The sequence below is a fragment of the Elephas maximus genome, chromosome 27, assembly GCF_024166365.1.
Source record: "Elephas maximus indicus isolate mEleMax1 chromosome 27, mEleMax1 primary haplotype, whole genome shotgun sequence".
NCBI classification, from domain to species: Eukaryota; Metazoa; Chordata; class Mammalia; order Proboscidea; family Elephantidae; genus Elephas; species Elephas maximus.
In genome coordinates, this window is record NC_064845.1 from 22396303 (window position 1) to 22414507 (window position 18205).

The 18205-nt window shown below is 38.3% G+C and overlaps 1 pseudogene; it reads left to right on the top strand.

Annotated features, from left to right (window-relative positions):
• Window positions 1-257: 257 nt before the first annotated feature.
• LOC126068538 (uncharacterized) lies at window positions 258-375 on the top strand (annotated as a pseudogene).
• The last annotated feature ends 17830 nt before the right edge of the window (window positions 376-18205 follow it).

Below are 18205 nucleotides of genomic sequence, written 5' to 3' on the forward strand. Positions count from 1 at the left end.
TACTGATCAGTTTTTGTGAAAATTAGTAGTATTTTTGATATTTTATTCATGGCGACAAAAGAATATTAAACTTTTGTTTTAATGTATAAATATGATTATAAAAAGGGAGGCATTTTGTTTCTACTAAGCTATAGATAGCCTGCCCAAGAAATGGGGCTGAACTTAAAAGAAATTTGACTGCTAAAATTTTTAATACTAGATAAAAATAGAAGTTGTCGCTGTGGTACTCAGTTTCTTTAGAATAAGGTTTTATATGGATCTACAGCCATACCACCCTGACGTGCCCATTCTCGTCTGATCTTGGAAGCTAAGCAGAGTTGGGCCTGGTTAGTACTTGGATGGGAGACTTCCTGGGAATACTGGGTGCTGGAAACCCTGGTGGCATAGTGCTTGAGATCTAAGGCTACTAACCAAAATATCAGCAGTTTGAATCCACCAGGTGCTCCTTGGAAACTCTACGGGGCAGTTCTCCTCTGTCCTTAACAGGGTCACTGTGAGTCGGAATCGACTCAACGGCAACAGGTTTTCCTTTTTTTGGTAAAGGCTTACTAAGGACTAGAAAACAGCTAGAAGTTTAATATCTCACATAAACAAAGAAAACTAAAAGAACATACTCATTAATGAAGTGACAGGTTCCCCCAGGAAAGTTAGAATCAAGGAATGGGAGGCAGGCTCTCAGGACTTTTGGTTCTAACAGTAAATGATAGACTCATTTACTTAAGAGCCTCTGCTAAGAATGTTTTTAGCTTTATTAAGGAGGCCTACATGGTGGAATCCCTCAGTTGAATTTTGAAATAAAGCATGGGATCTCTTGAGTGCTTGATTTGAAATTGTTACTAAATGAAATCAGTTGGGAAAAGAGAGTAGAATTTTTAGTTTCTTAGACTGGAATTTTTAGATTTTAGAATATGAGGACTAGCCAAACCAATGATTTTAAGAAGGTAGACCATCATGTTTGAAGTAGGGCTATAGTAAAATCCTTGTCAGAATTTCAGAAGAAAATTATTTACAGTATGGCTTAGATTTAGGAAAAATATTTCAAATATTCACAAAAGCAGTACAGAGGATAAATAGGACAGACAGCCTCGTATTCAGCCCACAGAATTAACACATTAACACCTGCCATATATGTATAAACATTTTAAAGTTCTTCCCTTCCTTCTTTGCCCAGAGACAACTACCACTCTGAAATTAGTTTATATCTTTCCTGTTCATGTTTTTATTCTATTACTACATTTATGTGTCCGTTAGCAATGAGTGTTCTTAAGTTTACCAACTGAAATATTTTACTAATCTTCATGCAGTTTGTTTTTATTTTCTTTTCACCTAACATTGTTTTTGAGCTGTTCCTTACTACTGTCTGTAGACCGTGTTTATTCATTTTAACTATTCTGTAATATTCAGTTGGATTCGACTCAGGGGTACCCACCCCACTGCTGTCGAGTCGTTTCCGACTCATAGCGACCCTATAGGACAGCGTAGAACTGCCCCATAGAGTTTCTAAGGAGCGCCTGGCAGATTTGAACTGCCGACCTTTTGGTTAGCAGCTGTAGCTGAGCTGTTAACTGCTACACCACCAACGTTTCCTGACTCAGGGGCAGTGGGTTAATATGCCATGATAAAAAAAAAAAATAGGGCAACATTAATACCACAGTTGCGTATCTGTTTTCCATTTAAAGAACATTTAGGGGTCTGGATACTTTGCACAGACTTCTTCCACAGGGATATTCGTGCTGCTCTGCAAGGCTCAGTGTTTTCAGCACTCAGGACAAGCTGCCCAAGTCCTATCCAGGTTCCCGCATTAGGCAGCATGCTGAGGCATATTTGTGCCACTAGAGCGGTGCGTTGCCTTCTCTTTTCTTGCTGGAGTTCCTCTGCCCTTAAGCCGAACCGTTGCTTCTATTCATGGCAAAGCAGCTCACTGACAACCTTACGTAGTTTTTTTCTTTTTAAAAACACCTCCCCAATATAGAAGACACAAAATCTCTGCTTTTTTTTTTGATACTTTTAAAATATTCCCAGTTTTTACTTTTTTTTTTTTTTTTTTTACCATAGCAACAGGTGCACTAGGTATGTAAGACATGATTTTGCTTACTATGAACACTACAGTTTTGTGCCTGGTAGTTACATAACTGTTTCTGTTAATAATAATGAAATAGTAATTATTGAAAAAGATACGCTTTTATTTTGTGACCATTTTGGAAGATTTTTTGAGATGATTTAAAAATTCCAAATCTAAATTGCATTCTTTAAGTTCAAATTTATATTATAATTTTCATCAGTCAGGCTCATTTTAACGCATTTTATTATTTGGTAAAAGTCCTATTATGAAAAACATATTTAAACATATATTACACCCTTCAGATTTGGATTTGATGTACTCTCATATAATTGAAGAGAAAGCTGTCAATTCTTGAAGTTTTTTGAGTATATACCCAACAGCTTGAAGCTGCTTCTCAGAGTGCCAAATATTAGAATATTAATGTAAATAACCATTTCACTGAAAGTATTTTCTCTCTAAGTAAAAAAAAAAAAAAAAAAAAAGGCTGGGTTTAAGTTACTTCTTGCATATCAGTAGTCTCAGAAAGCTGGACAGTGTTTATGCTGTGTAATAAACAGATGCAGCTCTGACAGCGCAATACATTATGTACCAAAAATGATCCCTGTTTTCATCATAGATGCTGATTTAATGAGACAAGACTGGCTTACATCAAAATGGATTTAGGATGTGATTTTTGTTTTCTGTGTGGTTTTTCTACATAATTAATAGAAATACCTTTCAACATTATCAGAATTTCTTGGGCTTTTATTTTTTTTGGTTTTTGCACCTGTTTTCTTTTTGGAATTTCCAGGAGTATGTAATTGTCTCATAAATCCATTCAAAATAAGTACTAAAATATTTTAAAGAAGATGCATCATCTTGCTGTATCTTAAATCTCTACTTTGCATCAAAAAAAAAATCCCATATGTTTCACGTTTTAGCATCTCTTCCCTTTTTTAAGGGCTTTATAGTTTTTATAACTTGTGGACCAGTTTTGGGGAGTCAGTCATTCAGTGAATTGGTTATTATGAGGTGGTGATGCTTGAAGTTTGAAGTCCCTCTCATGGGGTGTGCTTAGGTAGCCTCTGTGGTTTGCATCTGCAGAGTCCCCGGAACCTGGCATCCTCTGCGGGAGAGAACACTTTACTAGGCTCTGCTTTCCTTTCCGCTGCGCTTGATTTTATTCCATGAGCCGCCCTCCAGCTCAACTGCAGTTGCTGCCTTTGAGCCCTTAAATTCTTCTCTCTCTGGATTGTACACCTTGATTGACAAATTTGGCTTCATGTATGGTCTATTAGTTCTATATTTGGAAAAATATTCCTGTTGTGTGTTTTATTCCACTGAACCTAGCAGAGTTAAATGTAGTTTGGATGCATAGGAAAGAATTAATGATTGGAAGATACAAAGTTGGTAAATTATTTATTCTGGCCCTGAGGAAGCTGAAAAGCTGAGTGAAAGACTAATAAATCATTTGTGGTAGTGCTGGTTGTCACTTCCAATTATTTTAGACGGTTTTGTGATAAACTGCAGCACCTGCTAGATATCTGCACGCCTCCCTTGATGCTGGTGGTGCAGCTTGTTTAGTCGATTTTGAAAGGCAAGTTTGTGTAAAGTTTATTTAGGTTGGAAAGAAAATTACTCTTTTTAAGTCAATTTTGTTGCTTTTTCTCATTGTTTTGAGTGCTGTGAAAGAATTTCAGTGACACGGCCAGGAATCTGGAATATATATATATGTGTTTAGCCAGGGGAGACTGTCTTTATCTTTTGTTAAATTAAATACTTGAAGAATTGAGCTCCTTTATTATTCTCAGACTTATTAAAAACTACTTCTACGGAGATGATTAGTATGCTAAAGATGAAATTCATCTTTTTGGTACCATTTAATGGAGAACCATTTCTCTTCACTGTTTGCTCTTAATGGCTGAAATTTTGGGCCTAGTAGCTATAAAGATAGTGTGGTCCTTCTTTGCACTGGTCCTAAGCTCAGCCGCTGAGATCCTTGCAGGCATAAAAGAACTGGAAAGAAAGTACAGCCTGGACTGGCCTGGTTTTGCCCAGTCAGGAAACAGGGCTGCTCTAAAGCTCCTGGGGAAATAAATTGTGAACATTATGTGATGTGCTTGCTTCATGCTCGGAATTGTGGTCGGCTCCTTTGTTTCTGTAAGAGCTTAATAATAATTTCTGTTGAAGTCCAGAACAAACAACTTGTTTATGTATGTTCAGAGTGACTTTGTTCTCACTGACATTTTCAGCTTAGACATAACAATTTGGGCTAGTTGAGAAGACTCTTAGGCCGTATACCAAAGGAATAATCTTGGTAAGTGGTCTCGTATTCATTCAGTTGCATTTTCACTTATTCACTTGCTTCTCATCAAATATTTATTAAGCTCATGTGTGCGAGCCCTCTGGGAACGCTACTACTGCTGCTGCTACTACTACTACTATTAACAGCAACTGTATTTTAGAGCTTAGTATGTGCCCTGTGTTATTTTATATTTTAAGCACTTTACATGTATTAACTCATTAAATTGAATACAGCATTCCTATCAGGTATTTACTGTCCTTATCCTTATTGTACAAAGAAGCCTTATGGAGTGATAAGGCAACAGTGATTATAGTGATTTAATTTTGACTTCAGAGTCTATAAAAACAAAAAACCCATCGCGTCGATTCTGACTCATAGTGACCCTATAGGACAGAGTAGAACCGCCCCATAGGGTTTCCAAGGAGCAGCTGGTGGATTCAAACTGCCAACCTTTTGATTAGCAGCTGAGTGGTTAACTACTGTGCTACCAGGGCCCAAGCTTAGAATCTGTTTTAAAAAACCGAAACCCTTTGCCATCGAGTTGATTCCAACTCATAGCAGCCCTATAGGACAGAGTAGAACTGCCTCATATCGTTTCCAAGGAGCACCTGGTAGATTCGAACTGCTAACTTTTTGGTTAACGGCTGTAGCCCTTAACCAGTACACCACCAGGATTATGTTTATGATAAATCTTAGATTTTAGAATTTAATTTTAAATTCAAATAGTGTAGTAAGTGTAATTTTTTGAACATTTTTTGTGTTTGGTACTTGTTATGAATTGAATTGTGTTTCCCAAAAAATATGTGTTATAAATCATAGCTTCTATGCCTGTGGTTATAATCTCATTTGGGAATGGGTTGTCTTTATTATGTTAATAAGATGGGATTAGTGTAGGGTATATCTTGAGTCAATCTCTTTTGAGACATAAAAGATTAAACAAGCAAGCTAGCAAGCAGACATGGGGAGGATTGATGCCAAGCCACATGGACATCTTTAAGGAACCAGGAAACAAGCTGAAGAGAGAAGGACCTTCCTCCAGAGCTGACAGAGAGAGAAAGCTTTCCACTAGAGCTGGCACTCTGATTTCGGACTTCAAGCCTCCTAAACTATGAGAAAATAAATTTCTGTTTGTTAAAGCCACCCACTTGTGGTATTTCTGTCCTAAAAGCCCTAGATAACTAAGAACTTGGTACCGTAAGAGTGGGGTGCTGTTTTAACAAATACCTAAAATGTAGAAGGTTTTGGAATTGGGGAATGGGTAGAGGCTGGAAGAGTTTTAAGGTGCCTATAATAAAAGCATAGATTGCCTTGAAGAGACTATTGGTAGAATTATGGATGTCAAAGGCGATTCTGGTGAGAGCTGAGAAAGAAGTGAGGAGGGCTGTACAGAAAGCCTCACTCGTCTTACAGAATATATATGGCACCAGTAACAGAATGTGGGCGTTAAATGTGCTTCTGGTGAGGCTTTCAAGGAAAATGATGAGCGTGTGACTGGACAATGGAGGAAGGACTATTCTTTTTATGCAGTGGCAAAGAACTTGTCTGAATTATGGTGAAATGTTTGGTGGAAGGTAGAACTTGTAAGCGATGAACTTGGATATTTGACTGAGTAGATTTTAAGCAAGATCTTAAAGGGCCCATGTGGTTTCACCTTTCTGCTTATAGTAAAATGTGAGAGGAAAGAGTTGGACTTTAAAAAGGAACTGCAAAATGAAAACAAAACTGAAAGATATGGAAAATTCTCTTGTACAAATTAAGGACACGGTCTTAGAATGTTCACCAAGGTCTTGGCTACACAGTCTTTTGTTAAAGACCTTAAGCCTGTGACTTACGGATCTAACCAACTACGACAGCAGAAAACCCATCAGCTTAGATTGAAGGAGACAGAAAGAAGAAAAGGAAAGAAAGAACCTGCCTCTTGGATTTCTACAGGCAAGAAACAGGCCGTAGGAACTACGTGTGTTGTCCAAGAAAAGAAAAGGACCATTCCTGGAGCAGCTCAGAGATCAACAGAACTGTTAGAAGGAGTATGGGAGGTAGGGCCACGGTCTCCTGGATCTCAAAGGGTGGAGCCACAGCCTTCTAGGTTTCAAAGAATCAGGTCTTTGCCAACTCGGTTCTGGACTGTGGGGCTGTTGTTTAAGGTGTGCCAGGGGGATGGGGTAACCACCCAAAGCTGAGGGGGTGGGGCTACCCTGCCCAAGGGGCAGAAGATCTGGGCCTGCCAGGGCCGAAGGAGTGGGGTCACCACTCAGATAGAGTAGGGGAATGAGGCTACGCAAAGCCAAGGGAGCTGAGTTGCTGTCTCAGTGGGCTGGAAATCGGAGCTGTAGCCGAGGGACCTTCACCTAGAATTCAGAGGATGTGGCCAACATCCGGAGTCTGTAGAGAAGGACCATTGTCTAATTGGTCTCAGAGAAGAGAGGGTTGTTTTCAAGCCTTGAGACCTAATGTAAATTGTCTTGCTGAGTTTTGGACTTGCTTGGTGCCTGTTGTTCCTTCTTTGCCTTCAGTTTCTCCCATCTGTAGTAGAGATGTCTCTGTGCCTGTTCCACAGTTGTACTCTAGAAGCAGACAATTTGTATTTTAGATTTCGTAGGTTCACAGATGAAGAGAAATTTTGCCCCAGGATGCAATACACCTAAAGTGTCACCCATATTTGATTTAAATGATTCAGAAAATGATATTTTAAACTTGGAGTTGATTTAAGACTTTCGGGATGATGTGATAGGGTGAATGTGTTTTGCATGTGGCGAGGACTTGAGTATTTGAGGACCATCTGGTAGAATGTTACGGATTAAATTGTACCCCCCTCAAATATGTGGTATAAATCCTAGCCTCTGTGCTTGTGGTTGTAATTCCATAATCCCATTTGGGAATGGGTTGTCTTTGTTACGTTAGTGAGACAGGATTAGTATAGAGTTTATCTTGAGTCAGCCTCTTTGGAGATATGAAAGGGATTAAACAAGCAAGCTAGCAAGCAGAGATGGAGGAGGATTGATGCCAAGCCACATGGACATCTCCAAGGAACCAGGAAACAAGCTGAAGAGAGAAGGACCTTCCTCCAGAGCTGACAGAGAGAGAGAGAGCCTTCGCCTAGAGCCGGTGCCTTGAATTTGAACTTCTAGCCTCCTAAACTGTGAGCAAATAAATGTCTGCTTGTCCAAGCCACACAGTTGTGGTATCTCTGTAATAGCAGCACTAGATCACTAACACAGTACTATATACATTATTTTATTTTTAACCATTGCACAACTAATGGTTATTATATGCAGCATCATGCTGAAGAAGTTGAGACCTAAAGAGGTTAAACCAGTTGTCCTAGTTTATGCAGCTTTTAGGTAAAGGAGCTAGGATTTGAATCAAGCTCTGACTGTTTCTACAACCTGTGTAGGGGTTATGAACTCTAGTTTGTATCAGGACTTGGCAAGCAACAGAAAGTGGGGAGGAAAATGGGCTCGTGGGGACCTGGACAGCTGGAGAGCTCTGCTGGAAATGGGCCCAGTGCCGAATCTAGTTTTTTTTTGAGAGAAGTTAAAAATCTAGATTTTTATGTGAACTGTCCAAATTTGCCAGTCTTGGCATTTATTTATAATGAACTTTTTGCCTGCTTGATGTGGCCTGTGGATGCCTGTTTGTGACCTCTGCGTATTGCATTTGGTAGAATTTGTTTTGGAAAGTAGTTTTCCCTTCCAATTTTATCCCACTGAAAACTAATAAGAGTCAGTGAAACAATATTAATTAGTTAAACTTTATTTTTAAAGGAGGTTAACAGACTCACTGAAACAAAATTAGCTATTTTATGTTGTCTTACATAAATATATATGTGTATTTCATGATATACCTAAGAAGAACCTAGATTTCAGGTTGTCATGGGTGGCTGCTAATTCAGATACAGGCTATATAACATAGAGCATAAAATCAAGGAATATAAAAACTTTAAGTTAATAAAAGCAGCTTCAAATTAGACTTTTGAAAATCTAAGCAGGTATTAAATTATGGAAATGCTTACTGAAACTCTCTTTTTTAATGCTGCGCATCTGAGACAAATCCTTTTATTTCCCCATCAGCCTCCCATATACGTTTCTTTTCCTGTGTTTTGGATGATGTGGACATTTAAGACATACTACTTTTTCACTGAAATGGTTTTGTCGGGTTACAGGTGGAATTAAATAATATGTCAAATGTTGTGACTTTTAATGGAATTTAACACAGTTAGTTAAAGACCTTTATTTATATGGAATAAAATGGCAAGGTTTTAATAAATGAGGAACTCTTAGAACTGTAAGTCAGTGGTTATGGTTTTATTAAATCCTTTTATATGGTTTTATTAAATCCTTTTATCTATTTACAGTACAAAGAAAATATCCCTGCAGACAATTTCAGTGTCATTTCATAAGTGTTTGAAAAAAAAATTCAGACTGATCAGCTGTTAGAGGATTCATCCACAAACCTGGATAAAAGATCTAACTTAATAATTATTGCAGACTTGCTATTTTGAAGTTATTCAAAATAATTTTATGTATTTCAAAAAATTTATCTTATAAGGAAAGAGACTGCATCCCAAATCAATGGTTCTTAAAAAAAAGTGGCTTGATATATTATGAATTCTTTACTGTATCATTTAAATCTTCTATATATTATTTAATATGTAGATAAAATACTTGTTAATTGCCAGTTTTTCTGTTTATAAGTTAGAGGTTTTTGATCTGTAGCATTTCACTTAATAGTACTCAATTCCTGGTCAAAGTCTGGTTTAAAAAATAGAAAAATCTTTTATTGTATCTTTTTTGTTTTAAAAGTGATATATATTCATCACAGAAAAAATAAAAAACACATGTGATCCTACCAAACAAACAACCCTCAAACTCCTTTCTTTTTTGAGGTCTCCCCCCTCCTGCTTTGCTTAGCATTTTACATTTGTCTTTTCTGTGACAACATTCATAGTTTAGTGAATTTCTTTTAAAAGACATAATACTCAACAGAATTCGTGTATCTCCTTCACAAAGCTTCCCAGTACAATAGCTGGAAATAAATTCTCCTCTTCCTGACTTCCATGTAACTATACTTTTGTAGTGATACTTTGTAGTTTGGAGCTGTATACATCTTACCCCAAACTTTTTGAGGACAAGCCCTAGCCTGTATTCATCTTTCTATTTTTATAGCTTTCCCTGCGTGTTGAATGAATTAATGAAAAGTAGATCTTAAATTCGTCACCTGCATCTGCCACTTAAAATAGAAAAATGGCAACAAATTCATCAATTACATTTTTTTTATTTTAATGGGTTGTATGGGCAGGACTTTTGTGGAAATGTGATTATAAGGATATATGCCGCATAATGTTCGGGCAATGCCCGACCACATATTCGTCCATGGTCCATCCTGTAAGATGATAGGAGAGTTTAGAAATTCCGACTGGAGGACAGGAGGTAGCAGACGTGCTTTGTTAAGTACTGCAGATCTGTCCGCCTCTCATTCTCTGGTCTCTAGTCAGCTCTGGCTCTAGGGTGCCAGGGGAGGGATGCCCTGGCCCATCCGTGGCTGCCTGTCCCACTACACTCCACTCAGGAAGGGACTGTCACAGACACCACCAGAGCCGCCAAGGGGGATGTCCCCCGAGGCCGCTGCCTCAGTTGGTCAGGGCACCCTCTACATTATGTCTGGCCGAGACCTTGGCTCCTCCCAAAATGGTGACCACAGAGCCATGTGGGCTGCGGCAGTGGTGGGAGGAGGAGGAAGAAAGGTGTCTGGGGGAGGAGGTGGAGGCAGGATAGGAGGAGTGGCGGGGGGGGGGCTGGCAGGCAGGGAGGAAGGAAGAGAAGGGAACCACTGTGCGCTTGGAGGCACCAGCTGGAGTGGTGAGTATGTGCTGCGAAAGCGGCTGGGTGCAGCTCTCCAAGACCAGGCAGGACTGGGGGCGGCCATGCCAGAGTTTTCTTGAAGTCTCAGCCCTGGGGCAGCGGTGCAGGTCCCAGCCTGTCCAGAGATAGTCCTGCTTGCCTTTTCTGTATATAATGTAGTGTCTACACGAGTCCAATCCTGTAATGTCTTATGTCACGGAATGTATCGTGGACGTTAAGGGATGCGTACCGGTATTAAGAAATCGTTGAAGTTTATGGAGTTAACCATTTTTCCTAGATTTTGTAAGTAGACTGAGTGCCTTTCATCATAATTGATTAATGAATCTCTACTGAGTTCAGATTTGCCAAGCATAATTTGAAGAGTGAAATTTGCTACTAAGTTTCTAAAATATACAGTGTTGAAGTTAAAAAACAGCAAAAGAAATAGTGAATTATTGGATGGTTTATAATCAAAGGGAACATGGGAAATAAGTAGAGAAATCTTAAAATGGGAACCTAGAATACCACTCTATAGATAAATCATTCAAATGCTAGAGGAGGATGGGTCTTTAGAAGTTATTTTCTAACATCTGCTTTACCAGTAGGAAACTGAAGTATTGGGAGATAAATAATTGGACTAAGGTCACAAGACTACAGTGTACCTTATGCATGTTACTAATATGGGCTCAGTAGATATTTTGAATGAATATATGAAATGCTTTATGTGTAGGGAGTTGTTGAAAACTTTAACATGTGTGCTCTAGAAAAGTTATTACCAAAAAAAAAAAAAAAAAGAATCCACATTCTGGAAAATAGATTTTTTGCATTCTTTAAAAATATACTTTGAAAAAGAGAAATTTAGAAGGCATAATACTTTCAAAAACATGGCACTATAAGGAAAGATGAAATAGATTGGGTTCTAGTTAAGCTTTGTTTCTAGGAGCACTTTGACTATATAATTGGAAGGTGTCTTTGGATAAGCTTTATGGAAACTTTTCAAGTTGGAAGAAGATTTCAGCTGGAGTGTCTGAAGGGTCAGTTAAAAAAAAAATCCTCTATATTTAAATAAAATGTGTCCAAGCTTTAAAGAAAAGATCTCAAAGTTTGCAGATGATCCTAAAATTGGAGCTAGAGGAAATAATGAGGAACAATGCAATCAGATTCAAAAAGATTTGGATTGTTTAGGTGATTGGGCCAGCAGATGGCAAATGCAGTTCAGTGTAGACAAATGTAAAATAATTATCTTAGGAACAAAGAACCAATCATACAGCACACTGATCAGGAAAAAATTTGTGGGTTATTGTAGGAAAACCATTGAAACAGTTAACCCGGTGCACAGCTGCAGCAAAAAAGGCAAGCAAGAAACCAAATTAGCAGACGGCTAGAATATAAAACAAGAGGCGATACTTACAGTGTATTAAGAAACTTGCTAGACCCCATCTAAATTAGTCAGTCTAGTATGGGTTCATAGTAGCCACTTCAGAAAGAGTACATTTTTGCCTTGGAAATAGACTAGAAATTGTATCAAACAAATTTAATAAATAATGTTAAAGAGATTTGAACTAATTTATTTTGGATAAGAGTAGACTTCAAAGCAATAATATTTTTTTAATCAAGAAAGGAGTTTATAATGCTGATAAAATATTTCCAGCATAAGCAAAGCTTTGCCAAGTTGAAACATAATCATGAAAATTTAGGAAGCTACTAATCTTAAATAGAAATTGAGTAGAAAATTTCCATCCACAAGAGAAAATGAAGGTCAGACTTTGAAACTCGTTTGTATTTTTTTTTAAGAAGAAATTGTTTGTTCCATAGATAATGAAGAAACTTAGACAAGCATGGAGGTGGGTAAAAGTACGTGGTATTAAGAGAGTGACCTTCAAATTTTTGTAAATCTTTAAAACTGGGAAGGTATGTAGAGAATCTGAGTAGGCTGCAAGCTTCTAGTGATAAGATCAGTCAGAAAACTAGGACAAAGAGAATAAGGCGCCGAGTTCTTCCAGAGTTTCCACTTGGTACATTTCAAGTATTCAACTTTTTAGGGTGAACAGACTCACGCTAACGTCTTCTTCCTCCAGCACTCTGGGCCTTTCCCTGTGTGTTGGCTGAGCCGGGATCTAGACGCTGACTCTTGAGCCAGAGTAGAGAAGGCATCTGAGGGACGACCCAGTGTTTACTGTGCACTTCTCAGTACCTAGCTCCACACTGACACTTTGTAAAGCTCACTTATTAAAAAACAAGAAAACAAGCAAAACCTATTTAGGCAGAGATTGAATTCTCATTGTTTATTTTTAGTTATTTTTGACTGAAATAATTTTTTTCTCACTTTCACAGGCTAAAATGAAAACTATCAGAGAGCAAGAAATGTATTCTTGTAGGTCCCCTAATATTTAATTATTCTTTTGAAGAGTTCCTAGTTGGTATAAACAGTTACCGTGCTCGGCTGCTAACTGTGAGGTTAGAAATGTGAGTTCATCCAGAGGCGCCTCAGAAGACAGCCCTGGAGATCTACTTCCAGAAGGTCAGCCGTTGGAGACTCTGCGGGGTCGCCGTGGAGCACAGGTCTGTGCCGGCGCGCCCGGGGGTGGCCGCGATGCTGGCGCGCGCCCGGGGTGGCCGCGATGCTGGCGCGCCCGGGGTGGCCGCGATGCTGGCGCACCTGGGGTCGCCGTGATACTGGCGCACCTGGGGTGGCCGTGCCCGGGGTCGCCGCGAGTCAAAGCTGACTCAACTGGAACGCATCTTTTGTTCTTTGGAAAATTTTTAAAATCACTATTTCAACTTAAACCTAGTTATGGAAAGAGGAATAATTGTTTTAATGTGGACTGAAAACTTAGTAAATCATAAAATTTCTGATCATGTTTCTTCTTGAGTCAGTTGTTGGGCATGTATCGAGCACCGAGACTCTAGTGAATAATAACTCTGTTAGTTTGCTGGTTGCAGTCTAGGGGGTAAGCCCGTTTATTTATTTATTTTTAAGCTAGGCCTTTTCAGTGTGAGTTTTAAAATGCACGCACCTCCACGCCAGCTGCTATCGAGTTGATTTGACTCGTGGTGACCCCAGTGTGTCGTGGGGTCTGCAGAGTTCTCACTGACCGATTTTTCAGAGGTAGATCCCCAGGCCTGTCTTCCAAGTGCCTGTGGATGAACTTGAACTTCCAGCGCTTTGGTTAGCAACTGAGTGTATTAACTGCACCACCTGGGGACTCCATTCAACTCAATAGTAAGTTTTTTTATAATTGAAGTAAATATGATAACAGTTGTGGATTGAATTGTCCTCCCCCCTGACCCCCCCCCAAAAAATATTTGTTGAAATTCTAGCCCCTGTCCCTATAAGTAGGATTCTGGAAATAGAAGTTTTCTTTTGTTAACTTGATGGAGTCACACCATAGTAGGATGGATTCTAAACCTAATCACTTCTGAGTTGTAAAAAGAGCAAAACAGATGCAGGGACATACACGGGGGGAGAGGGATACCATGAATGCCAAGGGGTTGATAGCAGTCACGAGGGACTAGGAGAGAGACCCGTAGCAGGAATTGACATGATCTTCAGAGCTGTAAGAAAAAACATTTCTGTTCTTCAAAGCCACCCACTTGTATTTTTTGCTATGGTAATACTAGGTAACTAAGAGTGATTATTCAGTTCTTAGATTATCCATTTTTTTTTTTTTTAAAGAAGTAAAGGAGATAGAGCTAAGTCTTGGTATAAACATGTTTTTGTCTTAAATTCTTTTGTAAATACAATACTTGGATCTTAAAGTGTTTGTAATCAATGTACAAGAACCTTTTTTTATTGCAAGACTGCTGTTCGTATTTATTTAGATATTAATTCTTAGTATAGTATATTAAAAACACAGACTCATTTTGAGAATTATTATTTAAGAGTTCATTTTGTTGTGCTAGATGGTATAGAAAATTACAATAACCTCTGTCTTCAAAGACAAGTATGAATAATTGTGTTAAAAGGCAAAAGATCATAAATGTTAGATGGGAAGTAAAGGGGTGATGACGGTTCAAAGGAAGAGATCAAACTCCTTTAGGAAACAGCTGGTATAATATGTAGGTTAAAACTAAGAATTTGAAATTTAAGCTAATAGAGATTTTATATATCTCCTCCCTCCCTCTTGCCATTAAATAATGCTTTTGATTCTACCAGCCACCCATGAAAATATATAAATTGTATACCTTTAAACTGTGAATTATCATGGGAAGAACGGAGATTTCAATTCAGTGGGATTTCGTTAGAAATTATTGTAATTAGACATAACCAAAAAGCCAGTGCTGTCGAGTTGAAGTAATTATCTAATTATTATACTTTATATATATATTTTTTAAATCACACATTCATTTACCAAACATTTATCAAAAGCTTTCTATTTCCTGGGCTTAGGATAGTACTTTGCAGTTCTCAAAATACAGGAGCTCATCCATGTATAAAATTTCAATTTGTGAACTTTTATAAATATGAGCAAGACATTGAGTGAAAGTAAAGGCACGTCAGGTCTGTCCGCTACCAAAGAGTGGTCTTAGAAGAAGACGTTTATGGTTTCAGCTACTGAAGGCCTCACCTAACTCCTTTTCTATTTTAGGTGGGACCGCCTTCCACCTTTCACAACTGTTGTTCTTAGCTCCATCTCGTCTGACTCATGGTGACCCCATGTACGGCAGAACGAAATGGTCAAGCCCATCGCTGTGGCCGTCATATATTTTGAGTGCCTTCCAACCTAGGGGCTCATCTTCCGGCACTATATTGGACAGTGTTTGTTTGTGATCCATAGGGTTTTCATTGCTTAGTTTTCGTAAGTAGATTGCCAGGCACTTTTTCCTAGTCTGTCCTAGTCTGGAAGCTCTGCTGAAAACTATTCAACAGTGTAACAACATGCAAGCCCTGAGAAGTGTTGGTTATATCTTGGGAAACACCAAACTCTAATGGAAGGTGAATTGGACACTCACATGCCTTCTGGGATTGACCAGATAACAGATGAAAATAACTAGCCACTTTTTTTTTTTAAGCTAATGAAGGGCTTGAGTCTTGTGTAAAGGCATTCAAGTTAAAATAAAATGCCTTGCTAGGCAAACAAACACATTTTAGACCATTATTTCTGAAACTGTGGGGTTTTTTTTCTTTTAATTTTCAATATTATTGCAAATATAATTAAAAAAATTAGTGGGAAAATCAAATTAAAAAGTAAATTTGAAGACATAAAATATAGGCCCAAATTTCTATTATTAATTTAAAAATAAATTAATTTAACCTACGTAAAGTTACATTTTCAAATTGCTAGAAATTGTTTTAAAGGCTTTACAGTCAGCTGTAATAAATAGTTCACATTTTAGCAGTACACTAAAGACCATATATATATACGTGTGTGTGTATATATATATATATATATATATACCCAAAAACCAAACCCAGTGCCATCGAGTCGATTCCGACTCATAGCGACCCTATAGGACAGACTAGAACTGCCCCACAGAGTTTCTAAGGAGTGCCTGGCAGATTCGAACTGCCGACCCTTTGGTTACCAGCCGGAGCACTTAACCACTATGCCACCAGGGTTTCCATATATATATGTATATGTGTATGTGTATGTATATGTGTATGTGTGTATATATTATTGTACTTAGATGAAGGTTTACAGAACTAGCTTCTCATTAACAATTAACATACATATTGTTTTATGACATTGGTTACCAACCCCGCAATGTGTCAATACTCTCCCCTTCTTGACCTTTGAGCCCTTATTACCAGCTTTCCTGTACCCTCCTGCTTTCTAGTCCTTTCCCCTGGCGTGCCCTGTTAGCATGGACCACATTTTGAGTAGCGTTGGAATAGATGCAAGGACCCCTGGTGGCACAGTGGTTAAGTACTCGGCTGCTAACAGAAAGGTCGGTGGTTTGCACCCACCACACTCCACAGGAGAAGGATGTGGCAATCTGCTTTCATAAAGATTTCAGCCTTGGAAATGCTGTGGGGCAGTTTTACTCTGTCCCATAGGGTCCCTTTGAGTTGGAATCGACTCGAGGGCAGTGGGTAATGGGTCTAGATGTTGATCTTTGAATGTTTTCTGGGTACCTCCCTGTCAAAAATTCTGTGGCTCTGTGACAGTTTCTAGATGTGGAAATTAGGAGATAAAATGACTTCACTCCTTCCTGATTTGATAAGAACTGCTGCCTGTGATAGGATCGGAGACAGATTAGGAGAAAGGGAAACATGAAGGAGAGTATTCTAGGTATCTGAGTTGGTCCAGAGGCCGATTAAAGGAGACAGTAAACTTTGTCTTTCCGTGTCAAACTATAGTGATGACACAAGAACCCAACAGCTGTGTCCAAGAATTGATGATACTGATGACTATCTGAAAAATCATAAATGAAAAGTTCACTGTCATTGAAAAAAATACAGCAGCATTTGAATACCTTCTGAATCTGTGTGTGTGTGTATGCATGTACAAAATTATTTTTTTCACTTGATTTTCTGGTTTTGGGGACAAGACTGTCTATACCTTCAAGAGAAATGCTGTTATATACAATTACAAAGGTTCACTTTGGTGACTTGGGTAATTGTAATGGACCCATGGAGCTATTAGACTCCAGATGGAACTATAATCTGGCTTCTGATCGAGCCGAGTGTCCTTGTAGAGTCTCTAAGCATCTGTTTTGGAAATATATATGGCATTATTCAAAATTTGTACAAATTAAGCTACCCTTGGGCAATAATTCAATTTTTCTTTATTGAAAAGTGTATTGTCAACATTTTTATGCAGACTAGAGTAAAACTAGTCTATATCCATTATTTATTTATCTATAACTGGTCATTTAATGTATTTAAAGAAAAAAACTTACTTTATCCTCCTAAAGATTACAAATTTGTAAGTGTAAAGAGTTGTTTCATAGTTTCAAATAGCTTTCAAACAGGTGCTTATATTTGAGAGACTATTTAGAAGTGCTTAAAATTATGGTGCTTTCACCTTCAAATAACAGAAACCTCCAAATAATCTGACTCATACTAGAATGAAATTTATTTTCTGCCGTAACAGGTGTCCTTGTAGAGTCTCTAAGAGGTAGCGGAGACTGGAGTGCTTGGTCTCCCAATACTGTAGAACAAGGTGTCAGCTTCATTTGTCTGTCTTTCTCCATTTGTCTTCAGGCTAGTTCCCTGCATGATAACAGGGTTCCTGCCATCCGTAGTTGGAGCAGCGTTCTTTAGCTCCAGCATAGAGAGAAAGGGAGAATTTTCCTCCTTATCACAAACTAAAAGTTCTTTTCTTTTTCTTCTTTGTTTGTTTGGGGGTGCAGTTTAGACCACATGTCCATCTTTGGAAAGATAAGCATTACCAAGGCAGTGCCACTTGCTGCTCGGTTTATTTAGTCTGGATTTTTTGAACCAATTACTGGGAGGAAGGATGGGATTGTGGTGTTTGATGGTTCCAAATCTAGCCTTGGAGTTTGAGAGAATTAGGGGAGGTCACCCTCTCCTGAGTCATGGGGTGGAAGGTAAAAATGGATGTTGGATCTGCAACCAGTGGTAAATCCCTACTGTCAGCATTACAGAAGTTCGTATCCATTCCTTTTATTATAGTTTTAGTTTCTTTCTCTTCTTGCATTTTTATAAATAATATGGCTTTTAATTAATTATTCTCTTATTTACAGAACACAGAAATTAAAATTATACTGTGGTAAGAGAACTGGTTAGGTATTTTATAGTCCCTTTAGTTTTTCTTGTTAAGTGGAAACTGGAGAAATTACTTTTTTGGGGGGGGTTTATAAATATTACCTGACAGAGGTGAATGGAAGGAGATTACATTGTTAAATAAATGTTAGTGACATTTTCTCAAGAAACTGTCACATATTATCGCTACTACTTACCTCTTCCTCCAGAAAAAGGCAGTATAGTTCTGTGAACTCACTGTCCTCAACGCCTGCCCTGCCAAGTGTAGCTAAGTTTTTTTTTTTTAATTGAAGTGTAATTTACATAGTGAAATGTTTAAGTTTTAACAATGAGAATTGGTATGAAAACAA